The 14,591-nt window shown below is 40.6% G+C and overlaps 1 pseudogene; it reads left to right on the top strand.

Moving 5' to 3' along the window:
• The first annotated feature begins 9,753 nt into the window (after positions 1–9,753).
• Positions 9,754–11,934, top strand: LOC117714065 (serine/threonine-protein phosphatase 2A 56 kDa regulatory subunit gamma isoform pseudogene; annotated as a pseudogene).
• The last annotated feature ends 2,657 nt before the right edge of the window (positions 11,935–14,591 follow it).

Consider the following 14,591-nt stretch of genomic DNA (forward strand, 5'->3'; position numbering starts at 1 on the left):
GGCATGACTACAGGTTGGGGAGCCTCAAGAGATCTCCATAGTAATGAATTACCTAAAGGCCAGAGTGCATAGCCAGTTAAGCATTTCTTTCCAGACCCTCCTTGCAAAATATATTTAACCTCAGGCCTGTCCTGAGGACATGGGGTACAGCTTCATCCACTTTCCTGACAATAAATCTTTTAAAACCCTTGACCACCTCTTGTCTTTGGGGCCTGCTGGAGAACTGTAGAGGGGGCCTTCAACCAATGAGCCGCCACCTAAACTCCCACCACAGGACTTCTCTACTTTCCAGCCACGGAGGCCTGCCAACTCAAGCAAGCTAGCCAAGCCAGCCATGACCCAGCCAACTGAGTTGCCTTGACCAAGCAAGAGTTTCATCCACCCCACAGGGCACCACTGGAGCTTCTCTCCCTTGTCTCTCTGTGCTGTGGGCTGGTCCAGCCCGTATCCCCCCCATCTATGTCCTTCTGTGGTCTCCCAGTGGCACCTGGGTGCCCAAGGGCTGAGACCACTGGTCACTCGCCAGCCTCTTTGGCCCAGATATCCTCGACCCAAGAGCTCTGCCCCCATGTGCTCTCACTGAGATCTCACCATACCAGGAGTGGAGTTCTGCAATTTTTTACAGCCCGACTTCTACCCAGTGCCTGGTGGAGTGAATTCGGTGAAATTCTCGCACCTCTGCACCTCCCTTGAGCCGTGGTTCCAGATACCTGGGGGACAGACACGAGGGACCCACCACTCAGCCCAACAGAACCCACACCCACACAGGCACCACAGCCCCGCAGAGGTCTTAGTATTAATCCTCAGCATCCACACACAGACATACAGACAGACACGACACTCTTTCCCTTAAGAGAAAAGAATTAAAGTCAGTTATATTAATTTTCATTCAAGGTCACCGAAGAAACTGATAAGCAGAAAGTCATTAGGTTGCAATCAGCAGAAAACCTGAATGACAGTTGGGTGCATTCATCAGAAGATGAGCTTCAAAGTGTGGTTCATGCTTCAGAAAATGGAAATCACAGTGCAAATCATGTATCTGAAAACCCGAGCCTCAGTTGGGCATACACATCAGAAAATGGGAGTCAAACTGAGGAGCCCGCAGCTCAAAACCTGATGAACAGTGTGGTACATGAAGCAGAAAAACTGAATCACAATGCTGCAGCCCTAGTTCTACAAAAACAGGATGGAAAAACTGAAGAGCAACCTGTTCCTGTTGAGAAGAATTGAGAAGATGATGGGTAAGGCCACCGTGATATTTCACAGTAGATGTTACTCTCTAGTGATGCTCATAGGAACGATGACCGTGTTGGATACTTCTTAAACCTGGCACAGTTAGACTTCCATGATCATAAGATGCTGATAATCAATCAGATGCTATTGTTTCCAATTCTGTGGACATGCTTTTTGTAAAAGACAACCACAGTTGGCAAACTCATGTGACAACTAACAGTTTAGGAGCCGGGGTAAAAGGAAGTTTTGATTGGAAATTAGAATAGTAAACAATGTTTTGACAGTGTCTTGAAATATTGCAGAGTTATTTAGTGTGGGTTATTATAAACTTAAAATACTTGCCTCCCTGCACTAACCTTTTCCTTGACATGTATTATTTCTCAGGACTTGTAGAATGGCTCAAGGTAGCTAACCATCAAATGACATCTACTGAAGAATATTTAGAAAGTGTACACACAGCCACACGCAGACACAGAAGACATACACACACACCCCTACACATATTGACAAAAGAAACACATACAAACACATCCATATACATTCATGTGCACACACACATACACACACTACACACTTGCACTCACATACACCATACACACACTCTCACAAAAAACACTCTTGAAAATGACAGCAGTCTACAGAATAAAATTATTGGATATTCAAATGCAAATGTAGAGGTTTGCACTTATTTTAACGGACCCATTTGTTGATGGAGTTTTCTTACATTAGGGAAAGTGAATGGTTATTGACAGTATGTTACTTTATAACTCCTATGGCCTACTGATAAAACAAATATATGTTCAATCTCACCTTTTTTCTTGAATTATGATTTGTGAATTATCATTGATAAAATAATGAATGAAATTTATTAAAATCTTCACAATTATTAAATATAGAACACTGAACTCCCCAACTTTATTCTTTTTACACAGTAGTATAATGAGATACTTTTAGTTGGTGTGGAGAACAAATAAACATATCAATAGAATATCAAAACTTAGTTTCAATAGATAAGCCATTATCCAATTAAAAAGTGTATATATAGATTCATTAGTAATTTTCTATATGGACCAAAGATTTTCATTCATAATCTTATTCTGTTCATTGTTAATAGTAGCTGAAGATTTTTAATATCAGAGTTTCCTTAAAGCATAGATGTGGAAATTCATACTTTAGTATTTGATTTAAAATGAACAGCATAATCATTTTTATCTCAACATGTTATATTCATTTCCTATTAAAATGCAACATTAAATGAAAGTGCATTTTGAAAAGATTTTTTTCTCTTCAGTTTTTTTAATGTTTTCTGCAACTTTTTTCAATCTTTGTTGTAGGAAGCCGCTGTTAGCGGTGATATAATTCGCCATTCCAAGATGGTGCGGGCATCTTGTCCTCCCAGTAGTAAACAATTAACTGCGCAGGTGCAAAGAGGCAAAAGTGCACCAAAAGTCACTGCCCATCCCAGGGTGTAATATGGGTAATGAGTGAACAGCCAATCAGAAGTGAACACGTCACTCTAGGGTGTATTTAAGCTGTGCCTCTTCCTGTCTTTGGCCCTTCCGCATTTTTCCACTTCTGCTGTTACAAGTAAAGCCTCGCTGTGGTGATACCCGAATTCCGTCTCTCGTGTCTCTCTTCCACGTGCGAAAGGGGACGCGGGAGGTGCGCTCAACAACTGGAGCCGAAACCCGAGAGTTTCAAGGCAACGCGGAGGCCCCCAAGTTTTGGGGCGGGTTAAAAGACTACAGGATCGAGGTACACCTCTGGAAGGTATGCCTGGGGTAGAGCGGATATTCACCCATTGCCTCTGCTACAGTAGTTGGCCTCTTGCTTGTGTTTTCGCTGTTAGCTTATTTATGTTGTGAGGATTCAGCCGGCAGCACAGCTATTAGGGCAAGTCAGGAGGTTGCAAGAGAGGTCTGATCCAGGCTATCAGAACCAGAGCGTGTTAGCTGGCATCAGGCCAAAGAGCCTGGGGGTCAGGCCAAAGAGCCTGGGAAGACAGAGTACTCAAAAGGAACAAGCGCTACTGCAGAGCTCATTAAGCTTATGGAACCTTCACCGGCGGGTGGAGAGAGAGCGGAGGACAAAAGGATCCTCCTTAATGGCAGAATCTTTGGGGAACTGGAGCAAGCAATGCCAGTGATAGAACAGATGATCTTTGAAAATGCCACAGCTGAATGTGGTTTGGGAGACACCCTTACTAATGCAGGACTAGCGGCAGCTAATTTACAGAGGGCTGCTGTCCTTCTCCAAGGTCAGGGACGAGATAGGCCTGAGCCATGGCCAGGGAGGGGGGCTGTTTGTGCTTATTCCACAGGTGAAAACAATTCAATTTGGGTCCCTACGAGGTTGGTTTAGATCGTGAAGAAGGAAGCCAGATTGCAAGATGAGGACCCTGATTCTCCTGACACTGATGTTCGATTTGGCGATAAGTATACCACTGTGGGACATAGTCAGATCTTGGCCTGTTCCCTTGCCAGTACATTCAAATGCTGAAGCGCTGCTTTTGTTTACAGCTATTGAGTGTTACTTGGTTGCCCGTCCTCAGGGCACACCGGCCAGCAGCCTGAGTTATACAATGCTACAAGTTTTCCATTAAATTTTACACTTTGTTTTGTGGCAGCAAAACTTTATAACATAAAGGTAATCTACTTGGTGTTGATTTGAGAAAAAATAGATTGCTTACATCGTTAAAGATTGGTTTTTTGATTTGCCTATGTTTATAGAGAAAAGATACAACACGTGTCTTTTAAGGTTTACAGTTTAAATTTAAGGTTCAAAGTTAAAGTCAAAACCTAGCAAAGCCTCAGAGAACAGGCCGGAGGGAGGTTACATTTACATTTGAATTAAGACAATGCAGACTGAGCTCTACAGCTCAGGTGCTAAAAGCTCCTTTTGTCCTGGGTCTTTACAATTGGGTCCTAGAAATGTGCTTACAGGGATTCGTCTTTTGTCCTCATTGTTTCTTGTGAGAAGAGGGATAAACCTAAAATCCAAAGACTTTACAACAGTCTGTGGGCTAAAAGTTATGATTATGCTGGAGAAATTAAAATTATGTCTACTTCCCTCCATGAGTATAACTGTACCTGCTGATAAAATATGGTTCAAATTATTTTAATTCCTTTATAATTAAAGTTGTTAAAAATGAGATGCCTTGGATTCCTCTAATGTATGTAACAATTATTAGAGAATAAGGTTGGCTTTTATCTGATATATTCATTGGACAAAAAAAGATTGGTTATTAAATTAATCCAAAATAAAGTTCAAATTTAAGATTTATACAGCTTAACTTGCCTACTCCAGCTGCAATTTCAGTAAATGCTTATATAAAAGATGTTTTATACAATCCCTTTACATTTCTGGTAAAGGTGAAAGATTTACAGACAGTAAATTTATTCATAATTTTTAAGAGCCCATGAAGCGATATTTGTTAAAAATAATTGCTTCAGAAAATGGTTAATTGTTTTACATTTTATATATACAAATATTGTTGCTGCTTTAATACAAAAAATTAAGAGGTTAAATCTTTTGGTGTGTATTATTCATTGTGTGATACTTTATTAGTGGATTTCTCTAAAGAAGTTTTTTCTGCAAGCCATTGCTCCAATATAACGAGCTTTAAAAATTTTTAGAGTACTTGTTACTCCAAAAAAAGATTCAAAGACAGTGTCTTTTCAATATTTGAGACAAGTTGGGGCTAGAGAAATGGCTCAGCCATTAAAGGCTAGACTTTTAAAATATAAAGGCTGAACTCCCAGCAACCACATGGTGGCTCACAACCATTTGTGGTGGGGATCTAACGCCATCTTCTGGCTTGTGAGTGTACATACAAAAAGAAAATGGTTTACTTTTAATCTTGATTTGCTCTTAGTGATTTTTAAACGTTGTTAAGAAATATTATTTGGCTAAAACCTCATCTTAAGCTTACCATAGGGGGATTTAAACCTCTGTTTAATATTTTCAAAGGGATGCAAGTCCTAAATTAAATCATATGTGTATTTTCTTGAGTTTATCCTGCTTCAACACAATTAAATTATGTGTTGTAGCTACTGTTTAGAATGTTAAAAAAGGTGTATCTGCCTTTGTCTTGTTAAATGGCATATTTCATGAAATACAAAATGTTTCGGCTACATGATCTAATATCTCTAGCCATTTGGATGACATTAAAATTAATAAGGTGTTTAAGAATGCATCTACACAACCGGTGTCGGTGTGTGTGGACCCTCCATTTTTCTTTATGTTATCCAACTTTCAGAATAATTCTGATATCTTGGATTGTAAGAATGTTACATGCCTTTTGGCACAATGCTGGAATAGATCACTAGACACAGGCATGGTTAATAAAGTTACAGCAGCTACTGTTGTTAATCAAATTTCAGAAAAGACCTCTAAGGCTTTGACCATTTTACAGAAAGTGGATGCATATCAGGCATTCTGTTGGTCAATCAGAGAGTTGGATTTGCTCCAAGCCCATGTGGAGCAGCTCACGGATGTGGTTCAAATAAGCTGCGTGTCAGCAACCCCACATCCAGGTATTACACCTCTGAGATTTGTGAATGATACATTTATTCAAAGCCATAATCTTTCTGCTTATTTAAAAGAGAATTGGACTGGGGAGCTGGACCAGGTGCAGTAACAATTGCAGATCCGGATCTTGAGCCTTGATGGAGCGCAGATGGATCCTGATTCCCTTGGCAATTTTACTTCTTGAATTTCTTCTGCCTTTTCCTTCTTTCTTAAAGGGTGGGGTAGGCCTGTTTGATGCAGCCCTATGTTGTGGATTAGTGTTTATGATGGTTGGTCTGTAAGCTCAGAGCCCAGCAAAAATGTGACAAGGTCACTAGTGCCCAAGCACTCGCAGCCTTGGAGCAAGCATCTCTCCCTGAAATTTGGCTATCTAGGCTAAGAAAGTAGCCGATGACTGAGACCCTCAGTCGATGCACCCCAAGGGTTCAGCCCATTGCACTGGGTCGATGAGAGGTCTAAGTCCAGCCAGCCCTTGCCTAAATAGCTGTGGTACCTGAATAGTAGGTTGACAGCCCTTGCACTCCTGGGAGCTATACTCCATTGCACAGGGACGGGATGTCAATTCCTCTTTACATCCCCTTAGCCCTTGCACCCAGAGGACTTGTTTCCATTGCACCTGGTAGGGTAAGGGAGAATCTTCGGGCTGTAAGCTCTTGATCACTTATTCCCCCAAGATGGAGTTTGCTTGATCGGGCTTGAGTTCGAATCTGGATTGGTGCTGCGTTTCATAGGCAAAAGGCTGTTCCATATTAATAATTTTAACAGGGGGAGATGTAGGAAGCCGCTGTTAGCGGTGATATAATTCTCCATTCCAAGATGGCGCGGGCATCTTGTCCTCCCAGTAGTAAACAATTAACTGCGCAGGTGCAAAGAGGCAAAAGTGCACCAAAAGTCACTGCCCATCTCGCGGCGTATTATGGGTAATGAGTGAACAGCCAATCAGAAGTGAACACGTCACTCTAGGGTGTATTTAAGCTGTGCCTCTTCCTGTCTTTGGCCCTTCCGCATTTTTCCACTTCTGCTGTTACAAGTAAAGCCTCGCTGTGGTGATACCCGAATTCCGTCTCTCGTGTCTCTCTTCCACGTGCGAAAGGGGACGCGGGAGGTGCACGCAACACTTTGTTGGATGGTAAATACCTAACATTCTCAATACTCATTAATTTCAGGAATGAAGATTACCTTAAGATTTTTGTAAGCCTGACTTAGTACTAGGACAGGCTTAAGCAGGGATACATAGGAAACCCAAGACTATCATTACACTTAACACAGACACACACACACACACACACACACACACACACACACACGGATGTGGGAGGGAGCTTGAGATATATCTTCCTGATCACTGGATTTATCTTCATTGTAAATGTGAAAATCATTAGATGAACATAGGGAAAAATCAGCAGGACTCTGCTTCTCTGTCACTCTTTTCAGTATGGAAGATTCTAGTGTTTGTTAATGCATATGGACCTGAAATCTAGGACCTATATGGTAAAGTTGAATGCGGCATGTAATTTTCATGTTTTTATAACACTGGGATTCCTCCCAGAACATAACATAGCCAGTTATTCTCTAGATTTTTTACATTTTATCTTGGCAAAATTTTTAAGCCCTGCTAAAACAATGATGATTACCAAGACATTCATTTGAATAATTTTAGAAAAGTATTTGCATGTTTCAGAAATGTTTTGTAAAAACATTTACACCTGTTTTGTAAAAATTGATCTGTGAGTATAATTATTTTAAAATATGGTTTTTAGACTGAATCGTGAAAACCCAAACATAAAAGTTGAACTAGAACAGCCAACAGAAGATCCAGAACAGCTTCAGGTGATCTTGGATGGTATAAGTTTGGCAAGTCAGTTGTTCATTATTCTTAGAGTTTTAGAATTATAAGAGTTTTAGCAGAATACATACATACATGTGTATGTATATATGTATGTATGTACATATGTACGTACGTATGTATGTGTGTATGTATTTCAGGCAGAGAAGATTCATAGGTTTGTTTTCAGGATTGACCATGGGATCATTTAGAATTGAGCCATCTCACCTGCTCCAGAACTAGCCTTCTAACTTCTCTTGGAGTGTTGAATCCAGGCCCTTGTGCTCGCAAGGGGAAAATATTACCAGCTTAGCAATCATCAACCCCCCTCCCTTAGATTCTGAAGCAAATAGTTCAAGGTGAGCATGGTGGTTCTTGTTTTTTGTGGTGGTGGTTGTTGTTTTTCAAGACAGGGTTTCTCTGTGTAGGTTTGGCTGTCCTGGATCTCACACTGTAGACCCAGCTGACCTGGAACTCATAGATCTGCCTGTCTTTGCCTCTTGAATACTGAATAAATTTGTGTGCAACACACCTGGCAGCATGATGATTTTTTAATTTCAACACTAAGAAAGCTGAGTCAGGAGAATTGGAAACTTTGACTACATACACACTTTCTTAGAAAAACAAAAAAAATTGTTTATGGCCATACCACTATCAATGAACTAGATTTTATCTGAACTCAGAAGCTATGCAGGATTACTTCTGGTTAATATTTATCCTATATTAGTTGTAATTATAGTAAATAGGAGTATAATGTGGATTTCTCTTCTGTTATATAACTTGAAGTCATCTGGAGATGAATATTATTTTCCAAATTATAATTTGGAACAAGCACCTTGCCCTAATTTCCGGATTTGAATTTTCAGCCTTCTGCTCAGCCAGCTGCCTGGGCTAGGGCATCCCAGCCAGTCTGTGTGTTCCACCCCTACACCATACCCGATAGGCTGTGAGGAATGCAGTAAGTTTAACACAGGTTCAGTCCTTAGAACCCTGAGGAACAACTGGGTCATCATTCCTGAGAGAAAACTCTTACATTCTATCACAAAGTGTTTCCCACATATAAGGAGTAAAGCATTGTTTCAAAATGAGTTTTACTGGTCACAAACATTGTTTTTAATGAAAATGACAATGGAAATTCTTGTGTATTTGTTTCTATAAAATAATGCATATTTTTCTTTTTTGCCTTAACTCTTAAAATAATAGATATAAAACCCTGTTTTCCTGATGGTGGTGGTGATAATTCATCCCTGGATCCTGCTGCTCCTCCTAGTTACAGTTAAATTCTCTCATATTAAGTCATTGCAACTGGAATAGCCAATAAATTTGATAGGAGAAAGAAATTAGAGTGTTTTGTTGTGTTTAATATATACATTTTTTTTCTGAAAGGATTTTATGCTTTGGTAGGTCTATAAAGAACACTTCAAACATAAAGGACAAGGTATGAGAAAATAAATTGAAATAAAAATAAAATGAAAGCAATATATCATTAATTTAAGCTTATTTATGAAAGTAAAATTAAAATGTCCAGGTTTTTTAGATGTATGTGGACATTTTTAGAAAAAAAAATTATTAAGAAAGAGTAGCCAATATAAAGTTATTTTCCATGAACTATGTTTCTACATCTTTTTTTTTATTTAGATAAGTTCTCATAATGTAATCATGGCTGGCCTGAAACTCATAATTTAGAACAGGCTGGCCCAGAACTTACAGATATCCACCTGCTTCTGTTTCCTGAGTGCTGTTTGTAATATTGAAAAGAGAATATTTTTCACATTTTAAAATTTAGTGATTGGTATAAATATTGGGAGGATATCTGAAATTGCTTTTACTCTCTTTATAGATCAATGAAGAAATAAATCACATGTTTGACTCTAATGAAGTAAGCCTACTATATCAGAGAAAGTCATCAGACTGTGAGATATTCAGTTATGACACTTTTTAAGATCTGATTGAACAGCTCAGGAGGCAGATGAAGTAGGAGTACTTCATGTAGTCTCTGTGTGTACTGTAGGACCTCAAAGGGCTGCTATGCCCTGGCTGAGACTTTCCGTGTGCCTCTGTCTGCAAAGTAACATCCTGCAGTATTTCTAGGAACAAAACATCCTGTGGAAGGATGACGCTCCAGGAAGAGAATTTACACTTGGCATCCTATTGCCCCCCAGTTGAGTTCCTGTTTTTTCCTGAGTTTGTGTTTTTCCTTCCTTGGCTTGGTGTATATATTGAACCTGCCCAGTAAAGGCATTGGCATTCCCTCATAACGGATGACCCAAGTCTGAGACTTTCTTTAATCCCCCTGGCCTATGCCCAAGCTCGGTATGGCAGGCACAGCCAGAGCTGTCAAGTGGAGGTCCCACCGAAATTTGGAAAGAGAGAAGAACCTGACGGGATTGTTCCTGGAAGAAGTCCGCCGGCTCAGTGAGTGGAACGAATTGGAGAAGTAGGGACAAACTGAAAGTAGTAAGTAGCACTATGAGAGTCTGATTGTTTTGATTGTGCCTCCTACAAATAGTGACAGGATGCTGCTGCTAAGAAATCCTTGCAAGAGGTGGAGAACAGCTCCAGTTCCGAGGATGAGGGAGAAAGTTTAGAAAATAATTGAAGAAATGCAGGTCAAAAAGTTGGAAGGGGAGCCTGGAAAAGGGGAAGTGAGAGCAGATGAACAACTCAGTCCTCCGGTGACTGCAGTGGCAGCTGGGACGGCATGATGCTGAACTGGGGGCATTTCTGCTGCTATAGCAGCAGTGGCATCAGGTGGCTGCAGGAGCTGCGGAGGCCACGGTCACCAGCCATGCCGAATAAAAACAAGAAAGAGAAAGAACCACCAAAACTGGTGAAAAGTGGAAAAGGTTCAAAAGAAGGACAAGTTACAGCAGAGATAGCCAGCAGGACAAACAGCCTTGCAACTGTTCAGTCTTTGACATCTACTAAAATAAAAGTACCAGCCCCTCAGCCAATAGTCCCTGTGAAGAAAGACAAATGGCAGAACTCTTGACAGTTTAATGCCAGCAATAATAGAGAACTGCAAAAACTTCCATCTTTACAAGATGTTCCTCCTGCGGGTCAAGAGAAGCTTTTCATCCAGAAGCTACATCAGTGTTGTATCCTCTTTAACTTTGCTTCTGACCCACTGAGTGACCTGAAGAGGAAGGAAGTAAAGCAGCGAGCTGCGCTAAGCGAGATGGTGGAGGTATATCACCCACAACTGGAACGAGATCACAGAGCCCATTTACTCCAAAGCCATCCACATGTTCGCAGTTAAAAAGGTTTTGAACCTTGGACCCTCCTCCAATCCCACAGGAGCAGAATTCGAGCCAGGAGGAGATGAACCAGCGTTAGAAGCAGTCCGGCCTCATCCGCAGCTTACTTGTGAATTTTTCTTAAGATTTTTAGAGTCTCCAGATTTCCATCCCAATATAGCAAAGAAATACATTGATCAGAAGTTTTTATTGCAGCTTCTAGAACTTTTGACAGTGAGGATCCTTGGGAGAGAGATTTTCTAAAAACAACCCTGCACAGAATCTATGTGAAGTTCTTAGGCCTGTGTACTTACATCAGAAAACAGATCAATAATATATTTCATAGGTTTATCTATGAGACAGAGCACCAAAATGACACAGCAGAATTACTGGAGATCCTGGGAAGTATAATTAATGGATTTGCCTTGCCACTAAAGGAAGAGTACAAGATTTTCCTGTTGAAGGTGTTGCTGCCCTTGCACAAAGTGAGGTCCCTGAGTGTCTACCATCCCAAGCTGGCGTACTGTGTCATGCAATTTTTAGAGAAGAACAGTACCCTCACTGAACCAATGGTAATGGCACTTCTCAAATACTGGCCAAAGACTCACAGTCCAAAAGAAGTAATGTTCTTAAATAAATTAGAAGAAAATTTAGATGTAATTGAACCATCAGAATTTGTGAAAATCATGGAGCTTCTTTTTTGACCATTAGTCAAAAAAATGGGGGTTGGGGTGGTTCAGAAAAGCAGTTGTCCTCTCTCTGGCTGTGTTAGCAAAAGATAAGGAAAAGGCTGTTTCAGAGCCCTGCTAGGAGCAGGAGAAAATCAGGAGACATCCTGCTTTCTCTCTGGCTCCTACTGGAGAAATCCTTAGTTCTGCTTTCCCTGTCTATTGTCAGTTCTTGGTCAGCCAATTTGTCCACGTGTGTTAATTGTCTGTTTTTGTTTCATTGTTTGAATGGTTGTTGTTCTATGTTTTATATTAAAAAGGTGTTTATTGGGTATGATTAAAAATTCACAACTTTGATAATAGAAAGTTGGCTTAACTACTAACTCAGGGCTGGAGAGATGGTTCAGCTGTTAAAGGCCAGGCTATAGTAGAAAGAACACATTTAACTTTGAAAAATTATCTTGAAAAAAAGGGGGGGGGAGTTTACCTCACCCCATGCAAGATTATTGTTTATTTTATATATTTTAAATTTTTAAATTACTGGGTAAGAATGCATTGCCTGCAGCAGACAGACATTGGAAATGATCCCAGAAGGCACTGGGCTTAGTGAAATGGAAAGAATTGTCATCAGGTATATGAAAAGGCCCTGACTCTGTGTTAGCCAGGGTGAGAGCTTCTGTTTGTGTTTTTCCTTAAGATGCTGAAAGTCCTGTTTGAATTCCTGAGAGTTGTGTGCACCCTGTCACTATGGAGCCTCGCCCAGGCAGAGATCTACTGGAGCTTTGCGAAGAACCTGCCCCCCAGTTCTGATGTCAATGGGGATAAGCAGCTTGACCTGGCCAGTCATAGTTTCCACTAACAGGACTACTGAAAAAGCTGAAGCAGGATTGATATTTCTTTGCTGCTTTTGCAGACAGCAGACACAGTCCCAGGCAATTACTAAGCAGGTGCTTGTGTCACTGGCACAAGAGAAACCTACTGCCCAGGTTTGTCTCAGCCTTTACAGAGAATAGTTAGTTAATGACGGGCAACTCCCTTGCAGTCCTTACCTACCGAAGACAGGGGCCCTGAGGCAGGCAGGGATTCCCACTGATGGATAATTGGTATTGATGGAAGGTGACCTAAGACAGACGCTATTCACCTATAGAATAAAAACAGGGGACTTGTAGGACCCCAAAGGGCTGCTATGCCTTGGCTGAGACTTTCTGTGTGCTGCTGTCTGCAAAGTAACATTCTGCAGTTTTTCTAAGAACAAAACATCCTGTTGAAGGATAATACCCCAGGAAGGGAATTTACACTTGGCATCTCAGCAGGTGCTGCCACCAAGCCTTCTGAGCTTCAGTGTACATGTGCAGTCCTGCTGGTCTTGTTGTCCACTTTGGTTCTTTCCTACACTACCAGATCACGGTGTCATTGTCTCTGAGCACTAGGGTTACATTGGACCTGTTTCCTCTGCCACTCCACTCACTTCTGGAAAGCCATTACTACTTTGGAGCCTTTATTAAATTTTTTATGAAAATTTTATACAAGACTACTGTAGTAGCATCATTTAATGCTATCTCCTGCCCCCAAGCCACCCATGCCCCTGCTGTCCTCCACATTCACTCAGATTCCAACATTTCCTTCTTTATTACTATTTACCCCTTCCCCAACCCATAGTTTATACCAATTGCATTTAGAGTTGCTTGTATGCTCATTTGTATAAAACTGAGAACTTTATATTGAATAACTTAGAAGAGAGCTTGTTTTAGAGAAAACTGATTTTTCCTCTTTTAGCAGCCCCTGATAAACTTTAGTCTTTCATTTAGGGAAGAGGTCTAGTGAGGTTTCAAGAGATGCTGGCATTTAGCAGGTCTTGTTTTGGCAACTGTACTATTGAGCTTTCATGGTGTAGCTTCCCTGTGTTGTCTTAAAAAAATAATGTAGCAGCACACATCTTGGTTATATGGCTCTTACAACCATCGTGCTTCTCCTTTCTGCAAGTTTCCATGAAACCCAAGGTGTAGATGTTCCACTGTAGATATATCAATTGAGAATGTGCATCTGACACTCACTTATTCTTCGTATTTTCACCAGTTGAGGATATAACTGCTACATAGTTACCATGTTGTGCAAATATGCTTCTTTAATGAGGGGTGATAGTTGCACTAATCAGCAGGTAAAAGGACAATTATTTATAATACAATTAGGGTATAAAGCTTTAGAAAAAATGGCAATAGTAGATTCTCCTCTAAAAGACTATTACCATTCTACCTATATAGGTAGTTGGCTGCACTTATATTTCCAGTAATAAATTTTATCTTTTTGAGCAGGCTGAATCCAATCCATAATCTTTAATCGTTAAGAATCTTCATTCTACCAGGAACCTGGAGCATGGTGGGTATTGCTGGGGCTTAGCAAAGAACCATGAGGGTGACAGGGTTCGTGCAAGATCCATGCTTCTGGGCTTGGTCTCAATAGAGCTGATCCAGCCACCATGATAATGTCTTGTGGGGTGCTCTTGACCTCTGGCCGATTCTATTGTGGGAACATGGCAGGCAACCCAGATAGCTAGAGAGCTGGACCACCCACAGATTTTTTAAAGATTTCCAGTTTCATGATCATCTCATTAGATGCTGAGAAAGCATTTGACAAAATTAAACATCAATTCATGGTTAAAGTCTTGGGAAGATCAGGAGTTCAAGGCCCATACCTAGACATAGTAAAAGTAATATACAGCAAACCAGTAGCCAACATCAAACTAAATGGAGAGAAATGTGAAGCAATCATACTAAAATTAGAGACTAGACAAGGCTTACCACTCTCTCCCTACCTGTGGTATCTTTGTTGTTAAAGTTGGAATTCTGTTTGTGTGGCTATCTTCTTTTGGGTTTGTTGAAAGAGCCTTACTTTCTTGTCTTTTCCTAGGGTGTAGTTTCCCTCCTTGTGTTGAAATTTTCCATCTATTATCCTTTGTAGGTCTGGATTTGTGCAAAAATATTGTGTAAATTTGGTTTTGTCACTGAATATCTTGGTTTCTCCATCTATGGTTGTTGAAAGTTTTACTGGATATAGTAGCCTGGGTTGGCATTTGTGTTCCCTTAGGGATTGATGACATCT

The sequence above is a fragment of the Arvicanthis niloticus genome, chromosome 8 (genome assembly GCF_011762505.2).
Source record: "Arvicanthis niloticus isolate mArvNil1 chromosome 8, mArvNil1.pat.X, whole genome shotgun sequence".
Taxonomy (NCBI): Eukaryota; Metazoa; Chordata; class Mammalia; order Rodentia; family Muridae; genus Arvicanthis; species Arvicanthis niloticus.